Below are 11,797 nucleotides of genomic sequence, written 5' to 3' on the forward strand. Positions count from 1 at the left end.
TGAACCGCTAATCAAAAGTAGAACCCAACACAATACTCATTACAATAAGAAACCTCTTTCAGTAACCTCTTCCTTAAGCCTTCCTCTTAGTTTTCCACATCTTAATTTCCTCATTTTAATTTGCCTTTCCCTTCCTGTTTTTAACCGAAGAACTGCATTTTCCCAAAAGAATAATCTTCCCTAAACCATCTTTCCAATTTTACTCTTTAAACTTACTTTTCTAACAATAACATGCTTCCTCATAAATCCCTTATATCTCCCACTTACCTATTCAAACATCTCCACAATTTTTATAATTTTTATCAGCTCCTACCAAATAATTTATAACTTTCTCAAACATTGCATTTTTTTGGTCTGCTCCCTCATTCCCTGAAAGCTCACTCTCTCCAACTTAACGACAAATTTGCCCCAAAGTGCCCTCAAATTTTGTGAAACTATTTCAGTCACTCGAAAATCCATTTCTTAAGCACATCTCCAATAACATGACAATGATCTTTCCAAATATTCTCTACCAATTATTTCATCACTCATAACTCAAAACTACCATGCTCATTTCCCTGAAAACTAATTGTAGAACCTAATTAACACATTATCTCTACCATTATATGTATCTATACATGCAGGTGTGTATGTGTTGACAAGCATACATACACAGGACCCTGCAAAACATCAAATGTGTATTTCATTCTAATCCCTTGGATATTGGCTCTTCTCAAATTTAAAAGGAAAACTCCATGCCAACAAAGGTTTTCAAACATCCAACCCCTATCCTGTGAAGTCACTTATCTATGTTCAATTAATATAATTACTTAAAACATACTCTCTCCACTTCTACTATAATCATTCCCAACTCTTTCCTTAAGACAGCCATCATTAGTCCAACACAAACAATCCACTCAAATATTCAGATTATACCCCTACTCACCAAGGCCCAGCTATGACTGAGGCTGATGTTGGAAACAATTCTAAACCAAATCAGGCAACAAAGATGTGAGTTGGGCAAAGTAACATTCCGGGGCCCACTTAGGCTTTCAAAGCTCTGGGTCTCCATAGGCCCTTCATTATTAAATTTGGTGACTAAATGCCAAAAGGAGAGGGAAAAAGTGACAAATGACCCAGGGTTAGATTCTGGAACTAATCCTGAAGCAAAGATGCTCCAGGATGGAACACCAATACTATGTACTTTGTACCTTGTCTTATTTTTCTCACCGCCACTAAATATGCTCTCTCTGAAATAGAGAATAACATTAAAAACCCTGATGTGAACAGGAAGGGTCAAAAAGTAGTCTTTGCTCAGAGGCTGAAGGAGTTAATCATGTGAGGAATATAAAGCAAATACAAAGGGTCTGCAGCATACAGCACTGGTTCCTTTATGGTTTAAAATGTCAGTTTCCAGGACCACAGCAAGGCACTGATAGAGAATCTCAAAAACCAGTTAGGTAAGCACTTGAGAGTCAAATCTTTGATAGTACAAAGGGGAAGTTGACAGAAGACAAAAAGTCTGACATAAATGAATACCACTGTAGAACTGAACTAGCAAAAGTTTGAGAGCAGAGACACAAGCCAAAAAATGGTCTAGGTCTCAAATATCAATGGATGATGATGAAGGTTTCAATCACTGAGGTTATAATGTCCAAGATTTAAAAGCAAAACAAAACAAAAAAAGTAGCAGTGTTTCAGTTTTAGCTATATTTTGTTTTTTAAATTGGCAAGGTAGTTCCTTTAGAGATGTTCGATAAATGATAAATAACTAGAAATAGGACAAGAAAGCATTTTCAGAACTATGTATCTACAAGTCACTCATATACAGGTAATAAATGAAATGAGAAGACAGCAGACAAGCCTCTTAAGAACACTAAGAAATATGAGATAAAAGTCATTTAGATTAAAAAAAAAAAAAAAACTACAGAAGCTATTTTAGATCCCTTAGGACACCTCCTTCCTACCATCTACCTCATTCTTTCTACTTTTTACCTGAATCTCTTTACATATACAATTACCACACAATTTTTGCAAAGAAGTTCGATGTGTTTTGAGGCAGTCAAGTGCTACTCTCTTCTTCATCTTACTCTTTTTCCTATTCAGGTCAAGTCCAACCTCCTCATTCATTTCCATATTATCCATTTAATCGCCTTTATAGCATCATGGTTGGCAAGGACTGTACTTATATGCACAGAGAAGAAGAAACAAGCTTCTGGCATTATTTCCTAGGTAACATTATATTTTCTCCATATTTTCTCTGCTAAAAGCTACTCTCTTCTTCATCTTACTCTTTTTCCTATTCAGGTCAAGTCCAACCTCCTCATTCATTTCCATATTATCCATTTACTAGCTTCTATCAGCTTGTCCATGTTTTATCAACAAACTACCCCATGTCTTTTGCCTTTCATATTAGTGCACCACTATCTCATCTTTTTTCTTTCGTTGTCTCATTTATAATATACAAATCTCTCAGCTGAATTTATATCAGTGTATTACATGAATGGTTATGATTCTGAAAGTATAATCTAGTTATAAAAAATGTCAAGAACTGGTGAACAAATCCAACTATCTTCATTTCAGTGCCACAACAATTTGGATCACTATCATCTCTTCTCTAGATTGTTGCGACCACTTCCTCATCTTATCTCAAGCTTGGCTTTTCCTGGACAACCTGCTTCTCTCATGACTTAGCTATCCATTCCCCTATACCTTCATCTTGATAAAAGGACCACCTGCTTCATACTCCTCAGGGACACTCCCACTGTTCTCTATCACTAAAAAAATTTCTTTGCAGTTCACATTACTCAAATCATTCCATCTGAAACATCTACCAAGTTCCAGAATACTCTCCCACCTTCCTTCCTCAATAATTCCAATTCTACTTTGTCCCATATTCAGCCATTATTCTCAATGACTTCAAATAATGAGGCTGAAGAACTCCCTATAGACCTTCTTTGAGTCCTAAAACCTTCATCTGTACATCAGTCGCCCATGCATATATGCTGAAAACAAGTCATCAATTGGAAGTGTTGCACCACTATGACTGTAACTTCAGAAACCCTTTTTAACCACAACTACTTTATTTTCTAGTTCTACACCTGCTCTTCAACTCCTTTTAGCTTCACTTGTCTCCTTACACAATTTAAATTTGTCTATCAGCCATTTTAATACTGCCCTCTCCAGAATAGCATGACCTTCCATTATATTCACCATGTATCTCCCCAATGAAAAGACAGTCTTCGCCAACTGTTTTCTCCACACCCACCCACATACTAGATGTTAAGCACCGCCAGAAAGCTATGAAATTCTCTACAACTTTTCTAAAGATTTGTTCTAAATACAATTCTCATCGCATTGACTAATCCAAATCATTTATATTGAAATCCTTAATTCCACCAAATAATCTTTTCCACAAAATTCCCTCAAATCACACCTTCTCCACCTCTTCATAGTTCTAAAAGTCTGTATCTTCATCTGTTACTTCTTACCTCCAGTTTTGGAAAAAGTTTCTTAAATGTAATACAATTCCTACAGTCAGTGCTTCCATAGTCTCCCAACCTACCCAGTTCTTTACCTCCATGCACTCTGGTTTCTGAACTGTTCTCTTGAAGACCAAAAAAAACTATTCCCATGTACCAAATCTTATGACCTACTACCAAGTCCTTGTCCTCTCTTTGGCAATGACACTTAAACTACTTCCTTTTGTTTATGTCACTGTAGCACATGGCTCTACTCTGGTCTCTCTAGTTGCTGCTTCTGTCTCCAATGACTACTGGTCCTCTTCTTCCCCAAATAGTGGGTATTTCCCCAAGTTCTGTCCTGGAGCTTTCTCTAATTCCTTCCCTCTCACAGTCTCATCTCTTCCCATTGCTTCTACATTTCTCATAGTTATCTTCCCCCAGCTCCCCCAAATAATCTTTAAACCATCACCCTCTGTTACAATATAATTTATTCCTGAAGAATTATAATCTTTTTAACTAGATTCTTCAATTATTGCTTCAATTAACACCTCAATTATCAGTTCAAATAATTTCATAGCCATCAGCACCCTACCAAATCCAGAATTAGTAGCTTCAATTATCAACTCTATGTACATATTCTCAAATCTCTATTGGACCTCTTTCCTCAGCTGAATCCAATATTTTTAATTCTAGCTAGAAAATATCCCTTGGATACTTCCATTGGTGCCTCACACACGAGCCAATGTTTCTTAACTAAAGTAACCATTCTTCCCCACCAAAATAGTTCTGCTAACTGATCCTATAATTTCTGTTAATGACACCACCATTCTCACAGTCACCCATGTTAAAAGCCCTAGAATTTCCCATAACTTTCTTGTTCACTTTTTCTCCACTGTTTCCCAAAGCCCATGTACCATCAAATCCTTTAATTCTTTGAAATATTTCTTATATCTATCCTTTGCCTTTTATTCCCACTACTACCATCCCAACTTAGACTCTCAATACTTCACACTTTTAACTACCGTTTTTTTCAGCCTTCTAACTTTGTCTCCTAGTCACTAGGTTCTCTTCATTGCAAAACAAACAACAAAAAAAAGCTCACCAGATTAGTATTCTTAAACTCAACTTTATTTCCCCACTCAAAAATGATCAATAGTTCCCCACTGCATACTGATTCAAGTTATAAATAGAAACTACTCAATTGTCCAACAATCATGGAATGGATAAATACACTGTGGTATATTCATAAATGGAATCTCACTGAGCAATGAAAAAGAATGAACTACTGCAATACATATCATGGATGAATCTCACAGACATATATTGAGCATAAGAAACCAGACACAGAAGTAGGATTCCATTTATATGAAATACAAAAACATACAAAAGTACTCCACTGTGATAGAGGTCATAATAGTAGTTACTTTGGTTGGAGGAGACATCAGTGGGGATGTGGGAAATAGTCTATATATTGAACTTGACAGTGGTTACATAACTGTATACCTAAAAAATTTCATTCATTAACTTGTACCCTTAAGATTTGAGCACTTTAATAAATAAAATTTTAAAAACCAGTTTAGTTGGGATTTTTAGACACTGCAACTGCTTTATAGTTTTATTTCCCTCCATTCATCAACATGAACCCTAAATTCTAGCTAATCTAGACCACAATGCCTAAACATATCCAAAATTTTTCTGTCACTCATATCACTCACTATTCTTGGAATATCAACTCTCACCATCTTGCCTACTATAATCTTATTTATCTTTCAAGGTATAAGCTACACACCAATTCCTCCACAAAGTTGAACCTGCCATAGTACTTCTGTCATAGACAGATGTGTACATATTTTTGTTCCTGGAGAAACTCCTAAAGAACATGAATTGTGTCATATATAAACAGGTATCCTAAACACTGCCTACCATGGAATTTTGCACACAGTTAGTATACAAAAATATTCCCTGAATGAATAAATTCCTCAGCCCATCAAAAGCAATCTTCAATCTAACCCTGCCTTCTCATTCTCCACTTACAATTTTTCAGTTTACATATTTAATCATTCAACAAATATATGACCTACTATATGTAAGAAACTATAACAACCTACTTTAATATACCCCACTAAACTACCCAAAAAGTATAATCCAATTTTAGCTACTGCCTTTGAATCTTTCCACACTCTAAATTTCCAGTTATCTTCCCCTTCTCTCTCTATCCAATCACATCCCACCCCCTCACTTCTAATCTTGCTACTATCAAACTAATTCAAGTCCTTCTTAGTTACTCCAGTAGCCTCCTAACTGGGCTTCTCACCTCCAATCTTACTCTACCATCACACTGCCTCCAATCTATGCTGTATGGCATAGCTATTGTCAGATTAAGTAATCTAACATATAGTCCTTGATTCAATTCTCAAAAAAGCTCAATAGCTATACTTTAATGGTACATGTTAACAACTTTAATCTTAAAAGCCTTGCTAGACAATATAATTATTTTCAGTTTCCTGATGAGAAAACTGAGTCTCAGAAAGGAAGCAATTCTCTCCATAATCATAGCATGGGTAAACAGAAGAGCCAATACTAAAACCCAGCTTCTGTTTACTTACTAAGCACAACAGTACATCTTATCAAATAAAAACTACTTAGCTGTCCCATTTTCTACTCAATCCCAAATTAATCTTTTCTTCCCAATCCCAAATTAATCTTTTCCTACCTTGTATCATATTATGCCTTATTCATGAACTCTTTCTTATATTCCAAAATACAGGTTGTGATCAATTATTTAGTTAGTCCTGAAATCAGTTTAAGTGACAGCCATCTTTTTTTTCTTTTCAGCCAAACAGGTTAGAAAACATCAGAGCACATCCAACATGGTAAGGACTGTTACAGTTATTGAAACTTTTTGTTTTATACATACACACAAACATCCATACATGAATATATTAGTCGATGATGTAACATGTATTTCTTACTGTGGGTCATAGTAAAATTTAAAACTCACTATTCTCCATATAGCCTTGGCTTCTCACCTCCAAACGTTTGCTTTTGCTAATCTCTCAGGTTGGAATGCTCTTTCCAGTTATTTCTGCCAGTCAGGATCCTATCCAGCCCTTCCAAGACTATCTAAAACGCCACTTCCATGGCACTAAATGCAGCCCCAGGTTTTTCCCTAGTCGAATGTTTTTTATTCCCTTTTAACTTCAGTAACATTTGGTATTTTTCTTATGATACATTTGTGATCATAGTGTAGTTACTTGTGCACAAATCCAGCTCCCTTATTAGAATATAAATCTCACAGGATTTATTCTTGACTGCATCTAACAATAGTTTTGCATATAATAAATGTGCATTATCTGTGGACTAAAGAAACCCATCTAATCATTTTCCAAAACTTGTTATAAATCAACACGATAATTTCTACTACATTGCAACTTCTGTTAACTTTTATCCTTGTAGTCTTACCATCTTCCTCCCCAAAATAATAATCTTTACCTTCAATCTTCTCTTACTTTCCTCTAAACATAACCTGTCATATATTAATCTTTTTCTTCTTTTAGAATCATACTTTCTATCCAATAACACCTTTCCTTCACCATCTGCTTATCTTCCACTTTATTCCCAGTCTTCTAACATCCATAATGATAGATCTTATATCCTTTAAACAGATTTTTCTGTTATTTTCTCTTCAACTAGACTTCCTCAATTATTTCGATTCATGTACATATATATTTGGCAGCCCCATTAAATCCTTTGTGGAAAAAGACTGATTATGAACAAATAAATTTGAACAGGACACATACTAAATTATCTCAGATACTTTCTCATTCATTCATTTACTGAACAAGCATGTGTCTACTAGACATATGCCCTCAATTCTCTATTCTATTCTGTAATTCAAAAAGCAGCTATGAAAAAAGCATGCAGGAAAATGCCAGAATAACAGAGCCAAATTGACTCATGCTCTTCACTCACAGAGATCAAGTAATTTGTGGAGTACAGGCTCAAAAAAAGGAAAAACTAAAAGTTACAGTAGACATAGATGGAAAAAGACTCCCCCCCACCCCCCGACTTGTTTCAGAGGGCTCAAAATCTACCCAGCAAAGATGAATTTGAAAAAGAACAAACCAGTAGGAGTAGCTAAAATGAAATAGGCACAAAGCATTCAGACAAAAATAGATCAGGACTCTAGGTTCATTCTAGGGCTGCAAGAGAAATTTGGAGCGATTTAGTTCCTCTCCTGAGGTCCCTATGGCAAATATCTATCTAAAGTATGGTATGCTGAAACCCTTTCGCCAAGCCTTAGCCAATATTCATTTCTCTGTTCTCTGAACTCCTAAAGCACATACTGTCTGTAAAACTCATTTGGAAACTTAATCATAAACTATCTTGTTCACAGTAATGAAACTATTGACATACCCAGAATTTATTTATTGTCAGAATCAATGTGGTCCTCTTTAAAATATCTGCCTTAGAAGGCTACCACTTACTAATTTATTCACTCCATTCACCCAAACATCTGATGCACTTAACCAACATTCATCTAGTGCCTCACTATCTACATGTGAACTGTCACCAACATTCAAAATAGTTCCAACTTCCTCTTTGGGAATGTTTTCCAAAGTCAGTTAATAAGTCAACCAAAAAAATCATTCCCATTTCTGTGACTAAGTGAGTTTAAACCAAAACCATTCTTTATCCAGTCTACTTGATATCAACAGATTCTTAACCTTTTTTAAAAATAAAATCTTTCAAATTAAAAAGATCTGTCACCGATGAGACTATTCAGAATGACATTATGCCCTGTATTATTTGTAACTGTGCCAACCCGGAGGGATTAACAACTCCTAGAAGATAGAGACCATGTTTTGCTCACTTTTATAGGCTCCCTCCTCCAACAGCACACAGTAAGTACTCAGTAAATAGGTAAATTACATAGAATGTTCTAGAGGCTCAGAAGATAATTCAGAAAAGGTGTTCCAAAAAAAGTTCTGATCACTACTCCAAAAATGACTGTCAATATACAAAAATTCTCGTCAAAGGTATACTTGGTATTTGTTTTTTTAAAAATCAATTTTCTGAAATCTTACACTGTTACTGAATTAATTCAAAACTGTCTTTCTCCCCCTAAAAGAATGTAAATATTATAAATTCCCAGAGGGAAGAAACTTCATCTAACACTTTTTCATTATCTTAAAAATAAATTAAATCCAATCAGATTCTTAAAACAACTAAAATCTCTGAACAGTCACTTAGGCCTAAAATAAGAAAACTCAAATTATATCAGCTCCCCAGCTGCAGACCAGACTTACTCAAATTAAACTAGCCTCAGCTTAGAAGAGAACCTTTGGTCCCAGGCCTTTAATGGTTTTTCAGGATTGTTAGTTCCATTCTAATCCATTCTGTTTTTTCCCTTAAATCTAAAGGCCTTCTCCAGTTGAGTATCCCTTTTGTCCTTCACATTCTCAAACACACACACACACACAAAATTTTGTCTGTAATACCCATACAGTGCTCAGCAATTTCACACATTCCCACTATTATCACTAAAGCAGTGAACACTGCTTTCTAACAGTCATTCAACAGGTATTTATTAAGCACTTAAGAATCAAACTTTTGAGTGAGATCAAAGAAAGTCTCAGACCTAGAGCAGGTTACAATCTAGCCACCATTTGCAAAGCGAAGCAAGAATAATTCCCGAAGACAACATTTAGCAATATATAATCTATATGTGAATGCTGTTTTTATTCAAAGTAAGGAAGATGTCAAAGGGTGGGGTTACTTAAACAAGATTTCCTAAAACGAGAGCAAGATCTTTCTCTCAATCTCAGTCACACTGACTTGGTGCACCTCATACACAATTCCAAAAACCAGTATTTTATGAATTAAAAAGGTGTGAGCCTCATACCTTTTTCCACCATATTACCAACATATTTGTGGCTTAAATATGCTAATTTCCTTAAAACCGAAACAAATCTGTCTCACCACTGCAATTTAAATCTCCTTCGCACCAACTATATCCAAATGTCCTCAGAATTCTTTACCTTTTCTGTAGCCTCCCACAAAATTATCACCACCTTCATCATACCCTGTCCTTCATCCTCCTTCCCCTTATCACATTTCCCTATCCCTCCCTGAAACATATATCCACACTAATCGATTCCTTCCTGAAAAACATAAGAATTGCCATAGAAGCCTGGAAAGAATTAAGGGTCATTTTAATCCATTCCCAGATTCCCCACACTAAAACTCTCCAGACCACTGTCCAAGAATACTGAACAACTGACCTGGTAACTAATTCCAAGATGAACAACTATCACTGCCAAGCAACTCCTCCTCATCTCTACCTAGCAACTCTTATGCTGCAAAGATGTTGTTTCCTACAATCTAGTCTTTCTTACATAGGTTCATCCATCAAACTTTCCTTTATCATCTCACCCAATATTTCCATTCTACTTTTAAAAGCTCTTTATTTAAGCATATTATTTAAAGATATAAAGACATCAAATCAAAAAGCGAAAACTGTTAACTATCAAAGGTTGGACAGGAGAAGCGGAAAGGAGATAATTAATGTCAGTGACATGAGTCCTTTTCATTCATACTAAGTCTCGACTCCTTCATAATGTCATTCTGATCAATCAAGAAATAGTAAATACATGCATATTATTTGTGGACCTGGAGAAGAGCATGATAAGAACAACAAAAATTAATGCTTAGAAGCAGTAGACTCTGGAAAGTGGAACTGCAACAGAACAGGTGAGACGGGGGCTACTGCTTTTCATTATTAGCTCTCTCAGTACAATTTTAGTTTTAAATTATGTACATGTGTTATTTCATATAATTTAAAAGGGAAGAAAAGCAATAATGACATACTATATTTAAGTCCATAAACTTACAGAAATTTAAAAAAACTGATAATAACTGTGCCTGTGAGGAGAAGGAAAACAGACCCTCTCATAACTGTGATGACAATAAAAGTGGGCACGTCCTACTATGCGATGTATTGAAGCATCCTACAGTAATATATAATGTACTGACATAGAAAGTTTTCCAACTTTTGAAAAATAATTCCAGATTATTTCTATAAAAATTATTTTAATAAAAGCCTCTCTTCGCTCCAATGCTAAATTATCATCCTCCTTTAGATATCTGCTAAATGAATGACAGAATTTTTCCACCCCTTCCCAAATTTCTTTCCATCTTTCCCATTAATCTCTCCACTCTCTACTTCCATAAAAAGATTTTTCATATTACCCTCTCCTCAGCTGAATTAATATTACAATGTAATGTGTATGCAGGGGCAATAAAATATTAAGAGCACGTTCCTAGCCCAGAGTTCCCTCTTGGAAAGCTGGTCTGGTGTGAACTCAGCAAATCCAACAGGCCTTGGTTCATTTCCCAATATAAAAATGCTAATACTCTCTCCAACCCGGATCTAGAATCATCCAGCCTCTTCAGATTCCCCTAGACAATTACCGACCTTGCAACCTAAGACCAAAACAGATATTCTAGATCCTTCATTCTGCTAACCCACACTTCGTAGGCTGATGCATTTTCTTCAATATTGCCATGCCTCAGTGAGAGTATACATTCAGCAACTGTGAACGGCAAAAGGTCTCCCACCAACCCCAGAGTTATGGAACCAATCCAGTCAATCAGACTAATTTGAGCTACAAATGGAACCTCCTAAGAAGGACCACCATGCATGGAATGCCCCTTACCATTAACTATAACCCTGTGTACTGTACCCCAGGCTGAATAACATGGCACCAGTTCTCCTGGACCATTAAAGCTGGGCAGTGAAAAAGAAAACCAAGTCAAGTAATTTCCATTCCAGCATTTGGCAGAATAGTGTTCATCCAACCCCTAGTAAGTGGTAATACATCAAATTTGCTAAAATCTAAACTCCATGACCTAGAGAATAGCTGTGGGCCAGGTGTTTTGTTAAAATCTGTTTCAGAGATTCTCCCATTCACTGGTGCTGTTCTAAAAAGTCTCAGACCAAACTACACAGTGAAGCCTAATTCTCAGCGACCCCAAACACTACCGGGACCCACACTTACCAGATGTCATGTACAGAAGAGCCCGAACAGTTTCGGAACTAGGCCATCCTGGCCCATCTAGAATAACTCTTTAGTCCTTGGGCCAACATTTATTAACTCTACCACATCTGTCTATTCTATCATGCATTCTCTTCATATTCTCTAGTATTTAACACTCCCTCTTGCTTCAAACGCTATCCTTTCTATTCACTGAAACTCCTTATATCCATTCTTTCCTTTCTTAAGAAACGCTTCAGTTCCTTCCACAACGAAATACCTAATATCTATCTACACAATGAACACCCCCCACCCCCA

At 36.0% G+C, this 11,797-nt stretch overlaps 1 protein-coding gene across 1 annotated transcript in view; it reads right to left on the minus strand.

The window, feature by feature from the left end:
- ZNF148 (zinc finger protein 148) overlaps positions 1 to 11,777 on the minus strand; it is a 107,494-nt gene extending 95,717 nt beyond the window's left edge. The window contains exon 1 of the mRNA XM_015596080.2: positions 11,504 to 11,777. The gene's annotated coding sequence lies outside the window, so the exon portion shown is untranslated. The remainder of the gene's footprint in view (positions 1 to 11,503) is intronic.
- Positions 11,778 to 11,797: the final 20 nt, after the last annotated feature.

The sequence above is a fragment of the Pteropus alecto genome, unplaced genomic scaffold (genome assembly GCF_000325575.1).
Source record: "Pteropus alecto unplaced genomic scaffold, ASM32557v1 scaffold251, whole genome shotgun sequence".
NCBI lineage: Eukaryota > Metazoa > Chordata > Mammalia > Chiroptera > Pteropodidae > Pteropus > Pteropus alecto.